The following is a 21,036-nucleotide window of genomic DNA, read 5'->3' as shown; positions in this document are numbered from 1 at the left end:
TTAGATGTGAAGAAGATTTGTGAAGAAATTGAGATTTGTTATTTTCGTGAAAAAGAGGACAGTGTAGAAATTGACACAGCAATTCAAGGTAATGTGGAAGACAATGTACAGATTTCAAATACAGATAAGTTTGAGCAGGAAATTACCAGGTTTAAGGTGAAATCAAGTGAAAGGCCGAATTTTACTTATGTGTGTTGTCGACGAAGTCATTATAAGCATCAAACTAGATTAGTTGATTTATATGTAAAAAGTGAAAAGATGAATAATTATGAGTGGAAAGATTTTGCAACTTATTTGTGGGTGGAGAATTGTTTTGATTTGAGTTCTGATCAGCGTATCTGTAAATATTGTTATGATAAATTAAATCAAAACAGAATGCCTGCTAGAGCTGTTCATAATAATCTGGAGTTGGTAGACATTCCCCGTGAATTGATGGATTTAAATACATATGAGTCTATTTTGATTCAATGTGTCGATCCTTTTCAGGCAATTGTTCGCATTGAGCCTAAGATAGGGAAATTGCCTCCTACAGATTTGCAGAGAGGATTAAAGGGAAGAGTTGTTTATTTGCCCCTAGATTTCAAAAAAAATATTGATACAATTGGTATAGAAAAAGTAGAAGAGGAACCTTTAGTTATTCTAGTTAATAGGGTTCCGACAAAGAGTAAAAAAAAACGGCAAGATTTAGTGGATGTTAGGAAAGTCAAAAAGGCAACGTTGTATTTAGTCAAAAACAATGAGTATTACAAAGATGTATGTGTTGCAGCAGAGGAAACAGCTGCAGATGAAGATAGTGATTGTTCAGGCGGCCAAATTGAAAAAGTTGATGTGTCTAGAAGTGAAGAAATATATGAACATTATACTGTTCATCCTTTGCATTCCAAAGAAGTAATGGGGAATGTAATTGAATTGTTTCAAATGAAAGCAGCAAAAGGAAGTCCCCTTAGTGTATGGGAACAAAGTTTGGAAGCTCGTTGTTTTCCACAGCTATTTCCAACAGGTCGAGGTGGACGATATGACGATCGACCACTTCAAATTCCTGCATCTGAATATCGAACTGTAAGATTATATGCTGAAGATCCAAGGTTTCGTCAATGCATTTCCTATTTGTTTCATCTACTGTATGAAAGTGACTTGTCTGGGCTTTCTTATGCAGTAAACCATATACTGAAAAGTGGAGCACATCTGCAAAATGTTTCGGCGAGGGACTTTATGGAGAAAGTGAATCTGCAAGATAATATTTTAGAATCTCATCTAATCAATCTCATGGCATGTCAGCGTGGTACAAACGAGTATTGGTACCGTCATCATGGGGAATTGAAATGTATGCTAAGAAACTTAAGAACTCCTACATGGTTCCTCACTCTTAGCTGTGCCGAGTATGCATGGGGCGACTTACTTCAGTTTCTACGAGAGGAAAATGCAAATATACAAAATATAGAATTCAAAACACCTGGAGAACTGTGTTCTTTGGATCCAGTGAATGTATGCAGATATTTCAATCATAGATTTGAAGCTATGATGTCTTTTATTACCAACAAAAAAAATCCTCCCCTTGGAGAGGTTTTGGATTTCTTTTGGAGAAAGGAGTATCAAGCAAGAGGTGCTCCTCACATACATATGTTGTTATGGATTAAAGATGCACCCAAATTTGGAACAGATTCGGATGAGACAGTGATGAGCTTCATTGAAGAGTATTCAACATGTGCTGTTCCGAAAACTACAGAGGAAAACAGTTTAAGGCAACAAGTTTTACGCTTTCAATCCCATCGTTGTGGAAAGTACTGTCGTCGAAAATTCAGAAACAAGGACAAGTTCGACACAAAATGTCGTTTCGGCTTTCCACGACAAGTGATTTCTAAAGGAAGAGTAAATAAGTTGATGTCTTCTCTGCGACATACTGTGACGAGGAAATCACCAAAAAATACATACAATTTAAAAAGAAACGAAGAGTCCAAGTACATCAACGACTACAACCCAGTGATTTTGTCCATGTGGAATGCTAACATGGATATTCAGTTCGTTGCTGACAACTCTATTGCTGAGGCTCGATATGTGACGTCTTACATCACAAAGAAAGAAAAGACAGAGCTGAAGGAAATGTGGGAGGACATTTCACATGAAAAGAGTCTAAGCAAGAAATTATACAGTTACAGTCTGAAGATGTTGTCGCATCGAGAAATTGGAGCATATGAATGTTCTGATCGATTGTCGTCAGCAAGTCTCTATGCCAAATCTAGAACCATCATTTGGGTGAGTCTAGGTCTTGCTGCAACACGAAATCGAGTTTTGAAATCTGTACAAGAGATAGAGTATTTGACGGAGAAAGAACCAGAAAGTACAGATATTTTGAAGACAAACATGTTGGATACACTCTATCCAAATAGAAGTCCTCATCTTGAGAACGTTTGTCTCTATGAAGTTCTTCAAAGCTATATTTATAAGAGGAACATCAGAGAAGATATCAATAATGGAATATATGCTGTCATTGGATGTGAAGGATGTCTAGTGAAACAGAGAAAAGGTCATTTGATTAATCATCGAAAATTGAGTTGTGAAAATCCAGACAAAAGAGAATTTTACTATTTGGCTCTTTTGCAACTCTTTAAACCATGGCGAGAAGATTTTCTCTGTTATGAAGACTCTTTTAATGCTACGAAGGATACCATATAATGTCCTGTTTCTCCAAATTATCTGCAAATGTTGAATGAAGAAATAGAGCAAGAAGCAAAAATTGCTGCAGAGATTGCGGGAGACAGTTCTCAAGGCAGTCAGAGTTCTGCTTCATTGAGTCAGGATCCACTAGGAGGACCAATTATCCAAAATGAAGCTGCCACTGCCATGGATGAGGTGGAAAGAGCTATGGAGCAAGCTCAAGAGGATGTAATTAATTTAGAAGATTTGGTGAAACAATTAAACGTTGAGCAGAAACTGATATATGACGAAGTCACAGAACAGGTTGAACATGGATTGAGTCATGAGAAGAAAGAGTGCTCATGTACATCATTTAAGCCTGTCCGACTGTACGTGAGTGGAGAAGCGGGAACTGGAAAAAGTTTTCTGATTAAAGCAATTGCATCTTATCTGCAGAAAAGGACTGAATCACTGCTGTCTTGTGTTGTTACCGCTCCAACTGGGCTGGCAGCACATAATATTAAAGGGACTACTTTACATCGTTTACTGATGCTGCCAGTGGAGCATGATAACAAATTGCAATATCACAAGCTATCTGGAGATGCGTGTTCCGAAGTTTCGAGAGTCCTGAAGAAAATGAAACTTCTTATCATTGATGAAGTAAGCATGGTGTCAAATATAATGCTTGCTTTTGTGCATTTGAGAATGCAAGAAATTCTTAGAACAGACTATGATGTTTTATTTGGAGGAAAACATATTATTGTTTTGGAGATCTTCTGCAGTTGACTCCAGTGAAAGGACAACCTGTGTTCAAAATGCTCATGCATGAAGATACCAGGAAGTGCCTAGGAAGCATTGGAAACGTTAACATATGGTTAAACTTCAAATATGCAGAACTGCTTCAAAATATGCGGCAGGCAAAGGATGAAGATTATAAAAATATTTTACAAGACGTAAGAGTAGGAAAAATAAGTCAGCAAGGGAAAGAAGCTTTACATGGACGGTTAATTTCAAATTTGTACCCAAATGAAAACATTCTTCCAGAGAATATTTTTAAGAAAATTAACGAGAGGAAATCTGCCATATGTTTGATGCCAACTCTGAAAGAATGTTCCATGTTCAACAACAAAATGTTAAATTTAGAAAATGAAGAGATAGTGAAACTGGAAGCTACAGATAAAATAGAGCATATGGGAGCAACAACTGTTTTGTCTGAAAATTTGAAATCAAAATTGGATTCATTAGAGAAGAGTATATCTAAAACTGCTGGTTTTGAAAAGACTCTGAATGTGTGTTTGAATTGTCGTATCATTTTGCGAAGGAATTTAAATGTTGAAAGAGGTCTGCTAAATGGAGCAATGGGTCATGTTGTTGGTTTTGTGAATTACAAAAATAGAGATGGAATTGAAATTATAAAAATTAAATTTGATGGCATTGATGAAATAGAACAAATTTGTCGTTGTTCAGCTAGATTTTTGCTCGTGAAAGACTTATATGTTCGCCGAAAACAGTTTTCTATTTGTTTGGCATATGCAGTGACAATTCATAAATCTCAAGGTTTAAGTGTAGATAGTGCTTTGGTGAACATTGGAAGTTCTGTATTTAAAGAGGGTATGGCATATGTGGCTTTATCACGAGTCAGAACTTTATCAGGATTGTACTTGATTGAGTGTGATGAAACAAAGATTTGTGCTGATCTAGATTGTGTTAAAGAATACAATAGGTTAAGAAGAGAGTATGCTCCACATTTGCCTCAATATCCTCTGATTGAAAAACGTGTGGTAGGCCGAAAAAGAAGAAATGAGAGTAATTGCAGTGAGGTAGTAGCAAAAAGACAAAAAGTAGATGAAACTGTAATTGTAAGCAGAAGGAAAAAGGATTCTGTTGAGGATGTTGTTGGATTTCAGTTTGAAAACAGTTCTGGTGTCAACTGCTATGCTAATGTAGTAGTTAATGTTGTTTTTTTTCTTCAAAATTTACAAAAACAGATTGTCGAAAATCGGGAACAAACATTGTGCTGTTTATTGAATTCTGTGTTAGAGAAATGTTGTAGTGATAGAGGAAAAATAGAAAGTGTTTCAGAAATTAGGAATCTTGTAGACATATGTTCAGGTCAAAATCAATTTTCACAGATAATTCAGCAGGATTGTCAGGAATTTTTAATGTATATGTTTGATGTATTGGAAGATGAAGGAGTAGATATAAAAAATCTTTTTTACCTTTCATATCAATGGCAACATGACTGTGATTCCTGTGCTTCATCAAGTAGTACTAGAATAGACTCTGAAAGATTTATATATTTGACTTTACCAGACTGCAAATCAGTGTCTTTTAATAATCTAGTTAAAGCAGCGGATCACAATATGGTGTGTACCCAATGTAAGTCTACAATGCTGTCTACATTATTTCTACAAAATTATGGTCACTATGTCATTTTAATGTTCCAACGATGTAGACCTGATGGAACTAAATTGACAACTTCTATTAAAAATTTTGTGGCTTCTCAGTTATCGATATCAGGAAGAACCTTTGCAACTGCAGCTATTATTTTTCATGATGGTCCTTCTACAACATCAGGGCATTACACATGCTATTTAAAAACTTCTAAAGGTTGGACCCAATGTAACGACACTCATTTGACTTTCAAACAACGTTTGCCTTTTGGTTTTATAAATTCATACCTAGTGTTTTACAGCCAAAATTTAGGTAAAAGTAATTGGCTAATGAAGACGGGAGCAGTTAATAAAGGTTATTTTGCTGTTTAAAAATATATTCTGAGTAAAAGTGATCCAGGCAATATAAAAAATTGACTTGCCATATAGGTACTGTAAGTGGATGTCATAGTAAGTGATGTTAGTATTATACAAAATGATGAACATGAGTGAGTCAGAGATGGTTTTACAAATACTTAAATATTGTGAAATTTTGTAGAGCCTTTCTTTCAGAACATCGGGAAAAAGGTCATTTCAGAGTGCCTTAGAATTAATTTGATTCAGAAAAGGGGGTGGTGATGAACACATTTGAACATATACTCATACATCTGACACTATTTGGCCAAATGGAAAGGTGCAGGAATGAGTAAAGAGTCATGACTGAAAAAAAGGAGTATATGAAAATATTGAAAATATTTCAGATGTTCTTGGAGCTTTTCTTATAGAAAGTCGATTAAATGGATTTTTAAGTGAACAGCAAAGTACTTTCCAACGAGAAAAGGACCACCATGATACAGTATCTGGCCTCAAGGAAAAGTAAGTCAATCTAACTTTAGCGTACATTTGTCAGTATTTAAGTTTTTCTTTTAAAACACAATCCTTTAGATTGTGTTTTTTTTTCCCGCTGTCATATGATGAGTAATTTGAACTCACTGTTTTAAGTGAAATTCAATATATTCTGAGAACAGCAAAAATAAACTATGTAACATCAACACCAGAGGTATAACGATGGACCCTTCCTAATGCGAGCACCTGACTACCTTTCTCCCCAAAATGATAAATAGCCCTAAGATAACTAAAGGGAATTGTGTGCACACTGACTGGCACCCATCGTTACTGTGCCTATTCCATAAGGAATCCAAATACAAGTCAAACAACCGCAAAGGTGCACCACAAAGAACAAGAAACAGATTCAAATGTTATTGATAAACAAAGAAGAATGTTTTTTGCCAACGAGATGTTGATAATCTTCAAATAATCTTTATTTTCAATTTTTTCAATACAACGTGCAGCCGACGCGTTTCGTCCCAAGCTGGGACTTCTTCAGGGCTGTCGGTAAAAACATATAAGCAAACAATTACTCTAATGTATACATGGGGTGACAAACACTAAACCAACATGGACAATTACAAACGATTTAAAAATTACTAAAAAATAGGCATTGGAGCTTGTACAAACAAACAAAATAGGCCCATAGAAAACATGATGGACAAGGGCCTATATGTACATGGGGGGATATATACAAATATTTATATATACAATATTTACATTTATAAAGGAATGATTCTTTAATCAGACACTGAACATTTTATGCCAGAAGGGAAAACCTAATGGGTATTAGATGTATCACTGGAAATTCATTAGTAATGCGCTAACATAGCTCAAGATGTATCTGCTGATCCAACTATTTTATGTATAAGGGATTCTCAAGGCAAGGAGAACCAGAGGTCAAGTCGTAGGGGCACAACAAGAGTCGGACCAGGAGTGAGACACAGTATAAAAGGTAACTATGTTAACTACTGGTTGTCTATGGAATGAAGGGTTTCAAATATTGCCTCCCCTTAATCCAGCCTCCCTCCTTCAAAACAGTTAAATCCATTCTTTGGGCAGTTCTCAGCAATAGTACACTTTGGAAACACCTTAGAGCCAATCCCTCACACTATACTGTGTCTCACTCCTGGTCCGACTCTTGTTGTGCCCCTACGACTTGACCTCTGGTTCTCCTTGCCTTGAGAATCCCTTATACATAAAATAGTTGGATCAGCAGATACATCTTGAGCTATGTTAGCGCATTACTAATGAATTTCCAGTGATACATCTAGTACCCATTAGGTTTTCCCTTCTGGCATAAAATGTTCAGTGTCTGATTAAAGAATCATTCCTTTATAAATGTAAATATTGTATATATAAATATTTGTATATATCCCCCCATGTACATATAGGCCCTTGTCTATCATGTTTTCTATGGGCCTATTTTGTTTGTTTGTACAAGCTCCAATGCCTATTGTTTAGTAATTTTTAAATCGTTTGTAATTGTCCATGTTGGTTTAGTGTTTGTCACCCCATGTATACATTAGAGTAATTGTTTGCTTATATGTTTTTACCGACAGCCCTGAAGAAGTCCCAGCTTGGGACGAAACACGTCGGCTGCACGTTGTATTGAAAAAATTGAAAATAAAGATTATTTGAAGATTATCAACATCTCGTTGGCAAAAAACATTCTTCTTTGTTTATCAATAACATTTGAATCTGTTTCTTGTGGTGCACCTTTGCGGTTGTTTGACTTAAACTATGTAACATGTTGTACAAGTTATTTTATACTTTGGATTGTGTAAATTAAATTGTATTCCCATTCTGTGACACTTACTTTCCTTTTTCCATCCTCTTTCAGCTCTTTTTACTCATTTATAATGTCTTTCTCTCACTCTCTGTAACCCCCGTTCCCTTACTCCACTTCTTTGACAACCCCTCATTCTCATTTCAACTGTGTGTATCCCGTCTCTCCCTTGCATAACTTTTCAGCTTTCAGTCTCTCTGCTTTACTTCTCTTTTCCGTATTTTCCTCCTTTGCTCTTTTAGTAATTCCTGTTTAATCACTCAGCAGTATTATTGCACTCTATCACTATAAATCACCCACTCTCCCTAGCTTATCTTTGTTTGCTCCTTACTTTTGACCTCTTCTCTCTATTTTTCGTTCACTACTTCTATGTCCTCAATGCCTCACTCTACTTGTGTTATTTTCACTTGTGTTTATCTACCTTCTATCACTTCTTTTACAACAACTTCACTGCTCCTCTCTCATCGTTCTTCATCCCATTTCTTTTACTCTGGTTCCATTACTATCCCTCATTTCCTTTCTTTCAATGTCCTTCTCTTTACTTTCATCACCAAATTATTTTCTCTCAGTACCACTGTTTTAGTCGTCTTCTCCTCTCTTTCCTTCTTTTTGCTCACTTACTCTTTATAATTTCCTCTTCTTCTATTTCTTTTTCTCTCTTTTTGTCCTTTTACCTTAGTTTGTTTCCCTTTCTGTGTTCTTCACTCTAACTTTATTTCTAAATAGAGCGTTATGATTTTTAACCTCTTCATTTGTATCTTTTAATTTAAAATACATATTTTACTAATTATAACTTATTTTTTCTTCTCTCTTTCACAGATACAAAGTGTAGTTAAAAAAATTAATTAAAGATATATTTATTATATGGTAAGTATGACTAAAAAAATGTAGTTTGTCATCACCCTTTGCTTTAAGCTCACTAACATTTTCTCAATCTACCACACTCCTGTGTCTTTACTCTGCTTCCCTCGCTTATTCTTATTCTACATGTTTACTCCCCTTTTTCCATTTCCCATCTCATATTCAACTTCTTTCAATCCCTTTTCTTTACTTCACTTACCCTCTGTTCCCTTCCTTTGCTTCTTCACTCATTCTCTTTTTCTTAAATATTTACCTTACTCCTACACATACACCTCATCCCCCTTCCAACACATACACACACCTGTAACATACACCCCACACACACCACACACACACCTCATACACATAACAAATCCTCCCATACACACTCCTCAAACACACACACACATTCCATACACACACATACATCGCACACATATACACCCCACACTCATACACTCCTCACACATATTTCACACACCCTCACCTCCACCCACACTGAAACACCCCACACAGCCACACCCACAGACACACCTTACACACCCACACCGCGACCTACACCCACTGACTCCCTATAAGTCACACACACTGCATTACTTATCTTTTTTTGCTGTTTTACTCAAGCCCATTCAGGTACTGTTTCCTTTACTCTCTTTGTCACTCCCCATGTGTTATCCTAATTCAATTGTTCTCCCTCTTTCACCCCTCTTTACTTATACTACCTGGTCTTTTCTCACTTTCCCTCATCGTTCTTCATTTATCGCGGTTCAGCCACTACCCTTCATTCTCCATTTTTTACTGTCCTTTCTTTTTCTTTTAACAGCCAATCACAGTCTCACACTATCTCTACTTTAGTGTTCTTCCTCTCTCTTCCTTTCTTTCGCTCTTTGAGTCATTTTACTTTTCTCACTTTCATCCAATTACACCTTCTCTATTTTTTACTATGTAATAAACAATCCCTCTGTGGTCATCTTCTAGCTCTTTTTCTCTTAACATAACTCTGTTTGTGTCCTTCCCTCATGCTAACTGCTTCATAATTTATTTATTTTCTTTTTGGGGGGGGGCGTGCCCCGGTACGCGTACCCTAAGGACAAAAAATTGACAGAGATCCTTTAAAAATATAGGTTTAATTTTTAGGGGATTGCCTCTGGAGAGGACTGAGCCACAAATTAGACAGGTGACTTTGGGGGCGTTCACCTTTTTTTGGCCTTCAGGGATGGAAAATAATTGCCAAATATAGTGCACTTTAACGTGTCTTTGCCTTGGTTCTTCAGGCAGGAAGCGCCTTGATTGTTGCTCCTCCTCCTCTTCTTCCTCTTCTTCTTCTCCTCCAAGGAACTGTGGTGGTGGACCTTCTTTTCTTGGTGGTGGTGGTGGTGGTGGGGGTGCACCAGCTGCAGCTACAAGTGATGCCATTGCACTGATCAAAAATAGCTCTTGCTCTCTCAATGAAGAAAGTTAGAATGAGGAAAAAAGGAGGGGGCTTTCATCACTTGGAGAAAAAAAATTATGAGAACCAATGAAAAGTGTTATTTTCAGGTCACATGACCCGACACATGACCCGGTGCGCTTACGTTACGCGCTCCGGCGCGCTTACGATATGCGCACCGCGCCGCGGAGCGCTTCCGGGTGCGTTTACGAAGCGCGTCATAAGACACATCGCGCGGCAACTCATACGTCACGCTTACGCGACGCATCACGATGTGGTTTTTTCGATCGCGGCAATAGCGCTAACGGGACGCTCCCCGGTACGCGCCGCAGGGCGCGCCGTAACATTGCGCTTACCCGTGCGTTCACCGGTAAGCGCCCCGGGAGCGCCCCAGGGCAAAAACAATTAAAATAAAAAAAAATTACATAATTATACAATATAAAATTCGTTATAAAAAATATTACTTTTCATACCTATAGAGATTTGCTATTAAAAAACCATTGAAATTCACTGAAAAAACCATAGGTTTCACACCAGTTATAGTTAGGAATTAGCATTTAAAAAACCTATTAAATTCACTAAAAAAACATAGGTTTTACACCAGTTATAGTTAGCTGGAAATTTTACTCGCATAAAACCATTGAAATTCCCACGTTATAGTTAGTTGGACTCACTATAACTTGCGCGTGCAATGCACTGCTGATGACGTCACATATTACATCACTCATGACATGGTCAGTGACATCACTCATGACATCACTGATGACACCATCCTTGTGACAGAGTGACAGACCTCCTTTCACTGAAATGTAACCCTTGAAACACATATTCAAAAATAAAAAGTAACATTTTCAAAAAAATGGAGATACCCATACCAGTTACTACAACCAATTGAATAATTCCACCATCTATATACACATGCACTGATTTACCAACAGTTCTATATAGTCACTCATACATATACTCACTCATCATATGTAGTGATACACCTATACATCCTGTTACACACCGACAGTCATCCAAAAGTTACTCACACACATACTCACACATGCAAATAAACTATTGAACATCCATTTATTTGCATATACAGCTAAAAATTTCAGGAAGATTCCTCAACCGGCGCCAAAGTTATTCCCAATAGAATGTTGCGATTTCCCTATGGAAAACAATCCTAACTATATATACCTACTGGCTATCGCCAGTAGGTAATATATATATATATTTACAGGCACTGTGCTCCATATGCAGAACCAAGCCTTCAGTTGCGCTCCAACACCTACTCAAGGATTAAAAAATTGCTTTTAAACTTTGGAAATGCACTTTGAGTAATAGCGCTCGCATCATTGGAACAACAACATCCAGCATGCACCAAGGAAAACTACTTGTAAACACACGCCCACTGGGGGCGAGCATGCAATCAATAAATGCCGGAAATGGTTAAATGCGAGCCTCAGTGTGATTTCCCAAGCACGCCCATGAAGAGGAGGCAAAAGGCTTCGAAACGCGTCGGCATTATAAACTAGTTGGAGCAAACGGGAAGGACGCATTGATGCTGGAGGGCAGAGCACAGTCGAGTGTTCTTCCGTTGCTTTGGGCAATTTGTGGAAAGAAATTTACGCGGCAGCCCTGCCGTGGGGAGAGCACCATCGTCAGCTAGGGAACAAGCCCATCGCAGCTGTCAGAGGCTTTGGTTTCGAACTGTTCGAGACTTTACAGGCACTGTGCTCCATATGCAGAACCAAGCCTTCAGTTGCGCTCCAACACCTACTCAAGGATTAAAAAATTGCTTTTAAACTTTGGAAATGCACTTTGAGTAATAGCGCTCGCATCATTGGAACAACAACATCCAGCATGCACCAAGGAAAACTACTTGTAAACACACGCCCACTGGGGGCGAGCATGCAATCAATAAATGCCGGAAATGGTTAAATGCGAGCCTCAGTGTGATTTCCCAAGCACGCCCATGAAGAGGAGGCAAAAGGCTTCGAAACGCGTCGGCATTATAAACTAGTTGGAGCAAACGGGAAGGACGCATTGATGCTGGAGGGCAGAGCACAGTCGAGTGTTCTTCCGTTGCTTTGGGCAATTTGTGGAAAGAAATTTACGCGGCAGCCCTGCCGTGGGGAGAGCACCATCGTCAGCTAGGGAACAAGCCCATCGCAGCTGTCAGAGGCTTTGGTTTCGAACTGTTCGAGACTTTACAGGCACTGTGCTCCATATGCAGAACCAAGCCTTCAGTTGCGCTCCAACACCTACTCAAGGATTAAAAAATTGCTTTTAAACTTTGGAAATGCACTTTGAGTAATAGCGCTCGCATCATTGGAACAACAACATCCAGCATGCACCAAGGAAAACTACTTGTAAACACACGCCCACTGGGGGCGAGCATGCAATCAATAAATGCCGGAAATGGTTAAATGCGAGCCTCAGTGTGATTTCCCAAGCACGCCCATGAAGAGGAGGCAAAAGGCTTCGAAACGCGTCGGCATTATAAACTAGTTGGAGCAAACGGGAAGGACGCATTGATGCTGGAGGGCAGAGCACAGTCGAGTGTTCTTCCGTTGCTTTGGGCAATTTGTGGAAAGAAATTTACACGGCAGCCCTGCCGTGGGGAGAGCACCATCGTCAGATAGGGAACAAGCCCATCGCAGCTGTCAGAGGCTTTGGTTTCGAACTGTTCGAGACTTTACAGGCACTGTGCTCCATATGCAGAACCAAGCCTTCAGTTGCGCTCCAACACCTACTCAAGGATTAAAAAATTGCTTTTAAACTTTGGAAATGCACTTTGAGTAATAGCGCTCGCATCATTGGAACAACAACATCCAGCATGCACCAAGGAAAACTACTTGTAAACACACGCCCACTGGGGGCGAGCATGCAATCAATAAATGCCGGAAATGGTTAAATGCGAGCCTCAGTGTGATTTCCCAAGCACGCCCATGAAGAGGAGGCAAAAGGCTTCGAAACGCGTCGGCATTATAAACTAGTTGGAGCAAACGGGAAGGATGCATTGATGCTGGAGGGCAGAGCACAGTCGAGTGTTCTTCCGTTGCTTTGGGCAATTTGTGGAAAGAAATTTACGCGGCAGCCCTGCCATGGGGAGAGCACCATCGTCAGCTAGGGAACAAGCCCATCGCAGCTGTCAGAGGCTTTGGTTTCGAACTGTTCGAGACTTTACAGGCACTGTGCTCCATATGCAGAACCAAGCCTTCAGTTGCGCTCCAACACCTACTCAAGGATTAAAAAATTGCTTTTAAACTTTGGAAATGCACTTTGAGTAATAGCGCTCGCATCATTGGAACAACAACATCCAGCATGCACCAAGGAAAACTACTTGTAAACACACGCCCACTGGGGGCGAGCATGCAATCAATAAATGCCGGAAATGGTTAAATGCGAGCCTCAGTGTGATTTCCCAAGCACGCCCATGAAGAGGAGGCAAAAGGCTTCGAAACGCGTCGGCATTATAAACTAGTTGGAGCAAACGGGAAGGACGCATTGATGCTGGAGGGCAGAGCACAGTCGAGTGTTCTTCCGTTGCTTTGGGCAATTTGTGGAAAGAAATTTACGCGGCAGCCCTGCCGTGGGGAGAGCACCATCGTCAGCTAGGGAACAAGCCCATCGCAGCTGTCAGAGGCTTTGGTTTCGAACTGTTCGAGACTTTACAGGCACTGTGCTCCATATGCAGAACCAAGCCTTCAGTTGCGCTCCAACACCTACTCAAGGATTAAAAAATTGCTTTTAAACTTTGGAAATGCACTTTGAGTAATAGCGCTCGCATCATTGGAACAACAACATCCAGCATGCACCAAGGAAAACTACTTGTAAACACACGCCCACTGGGGGCGAGCATGCAATCAATAAATGCCGGAAATGGTTAAATGCGAGCCTCAGTGTGATTTCCCAAGCACGCCCATGAAGAGGAGGCAAAAGGCTTCGAAACGCGTCGGCATTATAAACTAGTTGGAGCAAACGGGAAGGACGCATTGATGCTGGAGGGCAGAGCACAGTCGAGTGTTCTTCCGTTGCTTTGGGCAATTTGTGGAAAGAAATTTACGCGGCAGCCCTGCCGTGGGGAGAGCACCATCGTCAGCTAGGGAACAAGCCCATCGCAGCTGTCAGAGGCTTTGGTTTCGAACTGTTCGAGACTTTACAGGCACTGTGCTCCATATGCAGAACCAAGCCTTCAGTTGCGCTCCAACACCTACTCAAGGATTAAAAAATTGCTTTTAAACTTTGGAAATGCACTTTGAGTAATAGCGCTCGCATCATTGGAACAACAACATCCAGCATGCACCAAGGAAAACTACTTGTAAACACACGCCCACTGGGGGCGAGCATGCAATCAATAAATGCCGGAAATGGTTAAATGCGAGCCTCAGTGTGATTTCCCAAGCACGCCCATGAAGAGGAGGCAAAAGGCTTCAAAAAGGCGTCGGCATTATAAACTAGTTGGAGCAAACGGGAAGGACGCATTGATGCTGGAGGGCAGAGCACAGTCGAGTGTTCTTCCGTTGCTTTGGGCAATTTGTGGAAAGATATATATATATATATATATATATATATATATATATCTTCACACACTGGTTCCCGGTTACCCGGCCACTGAGCGCTCATTGTGGGTGCGTTTCCCTACGGCAGAACCTCGCCATTATATATTCCAAACTTCTTCGGTTTTACGCGAAAGAATCCGGGCGCACACCATCTATGTACCACAATTGAATTTATTATAATTTTTGCAGCATGAAAACAAACACGATCTACGCGTTTCGGTGCTGCAAGCACCTTGCTCACGATCAACTTCCTATATTTTTTTCAAAACATTTAAAGCAATCAAGGATCTGACGTTACATCACTTCCTGTTTCTCAATACTGGGCATTGTGGTTATTGCAGTTTTTGTGACTTTAAAATAAAAAGAGTCTCTGGGTGTTATTTTATACCATTCTTTTTCCACAGAAAATAATAACCCCTTATTTTCAACATGGAGCTTTGTCACTGATCCTATTCATTTCAATAATATTTTTGATACTTTTGGTATAAGTTTTTTGTGAGTCTTGAATTCTCAAGATCATTGGATTTGTTTCCGACCCCTCTGGTGGGGTTTGTCATCTTTATAACATTTTTCACTGATAATGATCGCTCCTTATTCTCAGTGCGATTCTTTTTACTTGTTTCAATTCCCTCCAGTGGGAATACTCCTTTTTTTGTCCTATTCTTGGATGGGGTTTCTTTTCATTGTCCGTTATTTTCGACTTGTGATTTCCGTTTTAGAGTTTGACACTCTTCTCCCTTCTCATGTGTTTCATTGTTTTTCAGAGATGAATATATAACTCCTCCGATTGATTGAGGCCATACGGACTTAAAGTTCTAAAATTTAAGATGTGGCGCGATTCTTTTTGCCTCAATATTTTTTCTCGATTTCCTCCTCGGATGTTCTTCGGTATTGTTTCTATCCCGAAGAATTTCAATTTTAGCCAATCTCCATTGTGTTGTTGCTCCATGTGTTTGGCCACTGCGTTTGCTCTGTCCTTATGTGTCGTGGCTCTTGCGTGTTCCATTATACACTTTTTTAATTCACCTTTTGTGCTGCCCACGTACATTAGAGGGCATGGGCATTCGATTCCATAGATTGTATATTCTGTCTTGCAGGTGATTAATTGGCGTATTTCCCATTTTTTGTTATTGGGCATTGGTACTTGTTTTGTTTGTTTCGCAATTTGGCACATTTTGCAATCATAACATTTCACGAAACCAGTGGTTTTGAGCCAGTCCTTTTTTGTGTCTTTTTTCATTTTGCAGTGGCTATGGATAAGTTGATCCTTCAAGTTTGGTGCTCTCCTGTACGTCACTGTTGGGTGTTTTCCCACTAGTCTCCCCACTGTTTCATCTAAATGCAAGATTTTCCAGTTCTTTCTCAGAATGTGTACCAGCTCTCTACTGTTTTCTGAATAGTCTTGGATTAGCCTGATTGGTTCCAGCTCAGTTTTGTTCTTTTCTTCATTTGAGCGTTTCAGACATTCAGTTCTGGATTTTTCATTTGCCTTCTTCCAACATTTCTCTATGTTTCCATAGTTATATTTCCGATTTTTGAATCTTTTTTTGTTGTACCACTATGTTTTTGCCATTCCGTTTCTTCGCTACATATTCTTCTGATGCGAAGAAATTCCCCATATGGGATACTTGAGATCAGGGATGCCTGGTGGAAGCTTGTCGCCTCCAATGTTGCATTTGTAACTGTTGATTTTCTGTGCAGAGTGGTTTGGATATGGTTATCCTTGATATGGATACATGTGTCGAGGAATGTTACTTCTTTGTTGTTGATTTCATATGTGAAATTCAGCCCAGTCATGCTGCCATTGATGATTTTATAATATGCCGCAAATTCCTCTGGTGTCCCATCCCAAATGATTAGGAGGTCGTCTATGAACCTTATCCAACACATAATTTTGCAAGTAAATTGATCATTTTCCGATGCCCAGGCAATTTCCTTTTCCCAATACCCCATTGTGAGGCATGCATAGTTTGGGCTAAAAGAAAAACCCATGGCGGTTCCATTCTTTTGACAGTATAGTTCCTCTCCAAATAGGAAGATGTTTTGTGACAGGCACAGTTCAATCATGTCTAGTAACATTCTGTTATGATTTTTGAATTTGATGTTTCTGTCTTGCAAAAAGTGATTGCATGCTCTCATTCCAATGTCATTATGTATATTTGTATAGAGGGAAACAACGTCCATTGATATCAATTGATAATTTTCCTGCCATGGTGTATTTTCCAGTCTCCTTAGTAAGTCATTGGTGGCTTGTATGTATGAGCTCAGCTGTATCACATAAGGTTTGAGGAAGTAGTCGATGTAGTTTGAGATAGGTTCCAAAAGTGAGCCCTTTGCAGATAGAATTGGCCTCCCAGGGGGTTTCCTTTGATCTTTGTGAACCTTAGGCAGGAAATAAATCGTTGCTGTTATTGGGTGATCAGTCGTAAGATATTTGTGTTCATCATCGTCAATTAGGTTGTTTAGTTTCCATTGTCTTAATTTTTCATCAAGTTTTTTCTTTATTTCAGGTGTAGGATTAATTTTCAACCTTTCATAGAAATTGGTGTCCTTTAGTTGACGATGGGCTTCTGTTATGTATGCACTCTTATCCCAAATCACGATATTTCCTCCCTTATCCGCCATTTTTATTTCTATCTGATCATCGTTCATTAAATTTCTGAGTGCTTCTCGTTCTTTTGATGTTAGGTTGTCTTTATAATTTGATCCCTTGATTTTATACAGGTCTTGGATTACCGCCTCTTGAAATAGGTCCACCTTGTTTCCCGCAGGCAGCTGAGGATAAAATTTCGATTTTGGTTTCATCTTGCTCATTCCTGCTCCTGTTTGTGCAATTGCTTGACTGAGGGTTGTTTCATTTTCATCAGTTATATCCAGGTTCAATAGATCAGTATATGCCTCTGCGTCTTTTGCAGTTAGATTCAGAGTACTTGCCTCACCAATTTGTGATCTTTGGTTCTTTTTCTTATTTGTTTCTTCAAAGAACTTCGCTAGTTTAATCTTCCTGATATAAAGATAAAGATCTATCCGCACTTGAGCCATGTTCATTTTTTTCGTTGGACAAAAGTTAATGCCCCGTTTTAGGAGCATGGTTTCTGTCTCTGAGATTGTTCTTTTTGAGAGGTTAATGATTTGTAACCCGTCATTTATTTCCCCCTCTTCTGGCGCATGCTCCGCGTTTCCGTACCTACTTTTTCGATTGATTGATTTGTTCCTTTTCCCCGTCTTGTCCTTTTTTGTTTGTTGTCCATTGTCGTCCTCGTCCCCTTCCTCTTATCTGTTTTTGTGCGCCCCGGTTCTGTTCCCACTGTCTTTGCTGTAACACGAGGCGCATATCCTCTAAAAAAGGCGTTTTGTCAATGTGTTCTGATGTACTCGGCTCACACTCATTTCCTTCTATTGATATCAGTGAGCATGCACTGCTAGATATATTTGTTCCTCTGTTTTTTGGGATAGTTGTTTAAAGAAATCATATTTCCTAGAGAAGGTAAATATACGACCCTCCTCATAATCCACGGTGTCGCGGATGAACTTGTTATGTTTGCGCTCTCGTACTGTTTCCTCATGCTTTTCAATTTGGCTTTCAAGCTCTTCCTTGAATTTAATCATTTCATTATTCAATTTTAGTTGTGTAATGTCTTTTTCCATTTCTTTGAGTTCTTCCTGTGTTTTATTTAAGGCAATTTCAATGTGTTTTACCAGTATTTCTACCAATCCCAGCGATGATCTCAAGATGAATTCACCCCATTCTTCCAATAGCTCATTTGATGTGTCTTGGTGGCTTGGCATTAGCATTATTCGCAGGCCTCTTGGGATCATTTGCACTTCTAAATATTTTTTAAGAGTTATCAATTCCCAGGATTTATTTATCTCCTTGCGACTCAGTTTTTCCCATATTCTCAATTTGCTTTTCACATCTGATTTGGGGGTGTCTACTTTAGTGTTTTTTTCTCCCTTGTCTTTTTCCGCATTTCCTTTCACAAACATCGTTGTTAATAATTCACTCCGTTTTGCTGCCCTTTGTTCCATTATGTTTTCAATTGCTGCTGTTTCATATGATATTGTTTATCGTGTTACGTGGTAATACAGAAGTCGTACTTGCACACATTGAACGATTAGGTAATTTTCCTTATCAAGGGTAACCATATCCAAACCACTCTGCACAGAAAATCAACAGCTACAAATGCAACATTGGAGGCGACAAGCTTCCACCAGGTATCACTGATCTCAAGTATCCCATATGGGGAATTTCTTTGCATCAGAAGAATATGTAGCGAAGAAACGGAATGGCAAAAACATAGTGGTACAACAAAAAAAAGATTCAAAAATCGGAAATATAACTATGGAAACATAGAGAAATGTTGGAAGAAGGCAAATGAAAAATCCAGAACTGAATGTCTGAAACGCTCAAATGAAGAAAAGAACAAAACTGAGCTGGAACCAATCAGGCTAATCACAGACTATTCAGAAAACAGTAGAGAGCTGGTACACATTCTGAGAAAGAACTGGAAAATCTTGCATTTAGATGAAACGGTGGGGAGACTAGTGGGAAAACACCCAACAGTGACGTACAGGAGAGCACCGAACTTGAAGGATCATCTTATCCATAGCCACTGCAAAATGAAAAAAGACACAAAAAAGGACTGACTCAAAACCACTGGTTTCGTGAAATGTTATGATTGCAAAATGTGCCAATTTGCGAAACAAACAAAACAAGTACCAATGCCCAATAACAAAAAATGGGAAATACGCCAATTAATCACCTGCAAGACAGAATATACAATCTATGGAATCGAATGCCCATGCCCTCTAATGTACGTGGGCAGCACAAAATGTGAATTAAAAAAGCGTATAATGGAACACGCAAGAGCCACGACACATAAGGACAGAGCAAACGCAGTGGCCAAACACATGGAGGAACAACACAATGGAGATTGGCTAAAATTGAAATTCTTCGGGATAGAAACAATACCGAAGAACATCCGAGGAGGAAATCGAGAAAAAATATTGAGGCAAAAAGAATCGCGCCACATCTTAAATTTTAGAACTTTAAGTCCGTATGGCCTCAATCAATCGGAGGAGTTATATATTCATCTCTGAAAAACAATGAAACACATGAGAAGGGAGAAGAGTGTCAAACTCTAAAACGGAAATCACAAGTCGAAAATAACGGACAATGAAAAGAAACCCCATCCAAGAATAGGACAAAAAAAAGGAGTATTCCCACTGGAGGGAATTGAAACAAGTAAAAATAATCGCACTGAGAATAAGGAGCGATCATTATCAGTGAAAAATGTTATAAAGATGACAAACCCCACCAGGGGGGTCGGAAACAAATCCAATGATCTTGAGAATTCAAGACTCACAAAAAACTTATACCAAAAGTATCAAAAATATTATTGAAATGAATAAGATCAGTGACAAAGCTCCATGTTGAAAATAAGGGGTTATTATTTTCTGTGGAAAAAGAATGGTATAAAATAACACCCAGAGACTCTTTTTATTTTAAAGTCACAAAAACTGCAATAACCACAATGCCCAGTATTGAGAAACAGGAAGTGATGTAACATCAGATCCTTGATTGCTTTAAATGTTTTGAAAAAAATATAGGAAGTTGATCGTGATCAAGGTGCTTGCAGCACCGAAACGCGTAGATCGTGTTTGTTTTCATGCTGCAAAAATTATAATAAATTCAATTGTGGTACATAGATGGTGTGCGCCCGGATTCTTTCGCGTAAAAACAAAGAAATTTGGAATATCTATATATATATATTACCTACTGGCGGTCGCCAGTAGGTATATATAGTTAGGATTTTTTCTCTATGGGTTTTTTGAAAATTCTATGTCTAATAACTTTGGCGTTTGTGGACGGAATTGGCTGAAATTTTCAGGAAAATGGCACATTTTGTTTCTGAGCAGCCCCCGAAAATTTTGGGGGGGTTCGTCAAGGGGGGGCCGAGAAAAAAGGGGGGTCCCAAAACGTGTTTTTAACATTGAGTTTTCCATAGGGCGGTTGGCCTCACTTTTAGCCCGAACGGCTGAATGGATTTGCACGAAACTTGGCAAAATTGTAGGGACTGGTAGCCCGATGTGCCTTTTGTAGGTCTCAATATATGTGCTCCAGTGGATTTTGAGAAATTAACGTTTAAAAAAAGATATATATCTGTAACAGCGGACCGGGCAGCGCTCTGGTTCGCGGACTTTTCGCGCAACGGAGCTTTGTGAAGCGAAGCTGATTGGTTCTCCGGCGTCTGTCAACATTCCAAACAGTCCGTAGCGGCCGCCATCTTGTCTCTCGGTAGGATCGAGAGACAAGAGGAGGCCGAAGCGAAGGGGCAAATGACCATAAGGGGGCATAGTACATTGTCGCTCACCCCCTAGGTTTGATGTGGAGGTTTTAAAAGGGCCCCGCGGGGCAAAAAAAAATAAAAATAATAATAATCGAACAGCTGAATGGATTTGCACGAAAGTTGGCAAAATTGTAGGGACTGGTAGCCCGATGTGCCTTTGCTAGATCTCAATATATGTGCT

The sequence above is a fragment of the Lissotriton helveticus genome, chromosome 4_1 (genome assembly GCF_964261635.1).
Source record: "Lissotriton helveticus chromosome 4_1, aLisHel1.1, whole genome shotgun sequence".
Classification (NCBI taxonomy): Eukaryota; Metazoa; Chordata; class Amphibia; order Caudata; family Salamandridae; genus Lissotriton; species Lissotriton helveticus.
Note: the sequence above shows the minus strand (reverse complement) of the source record.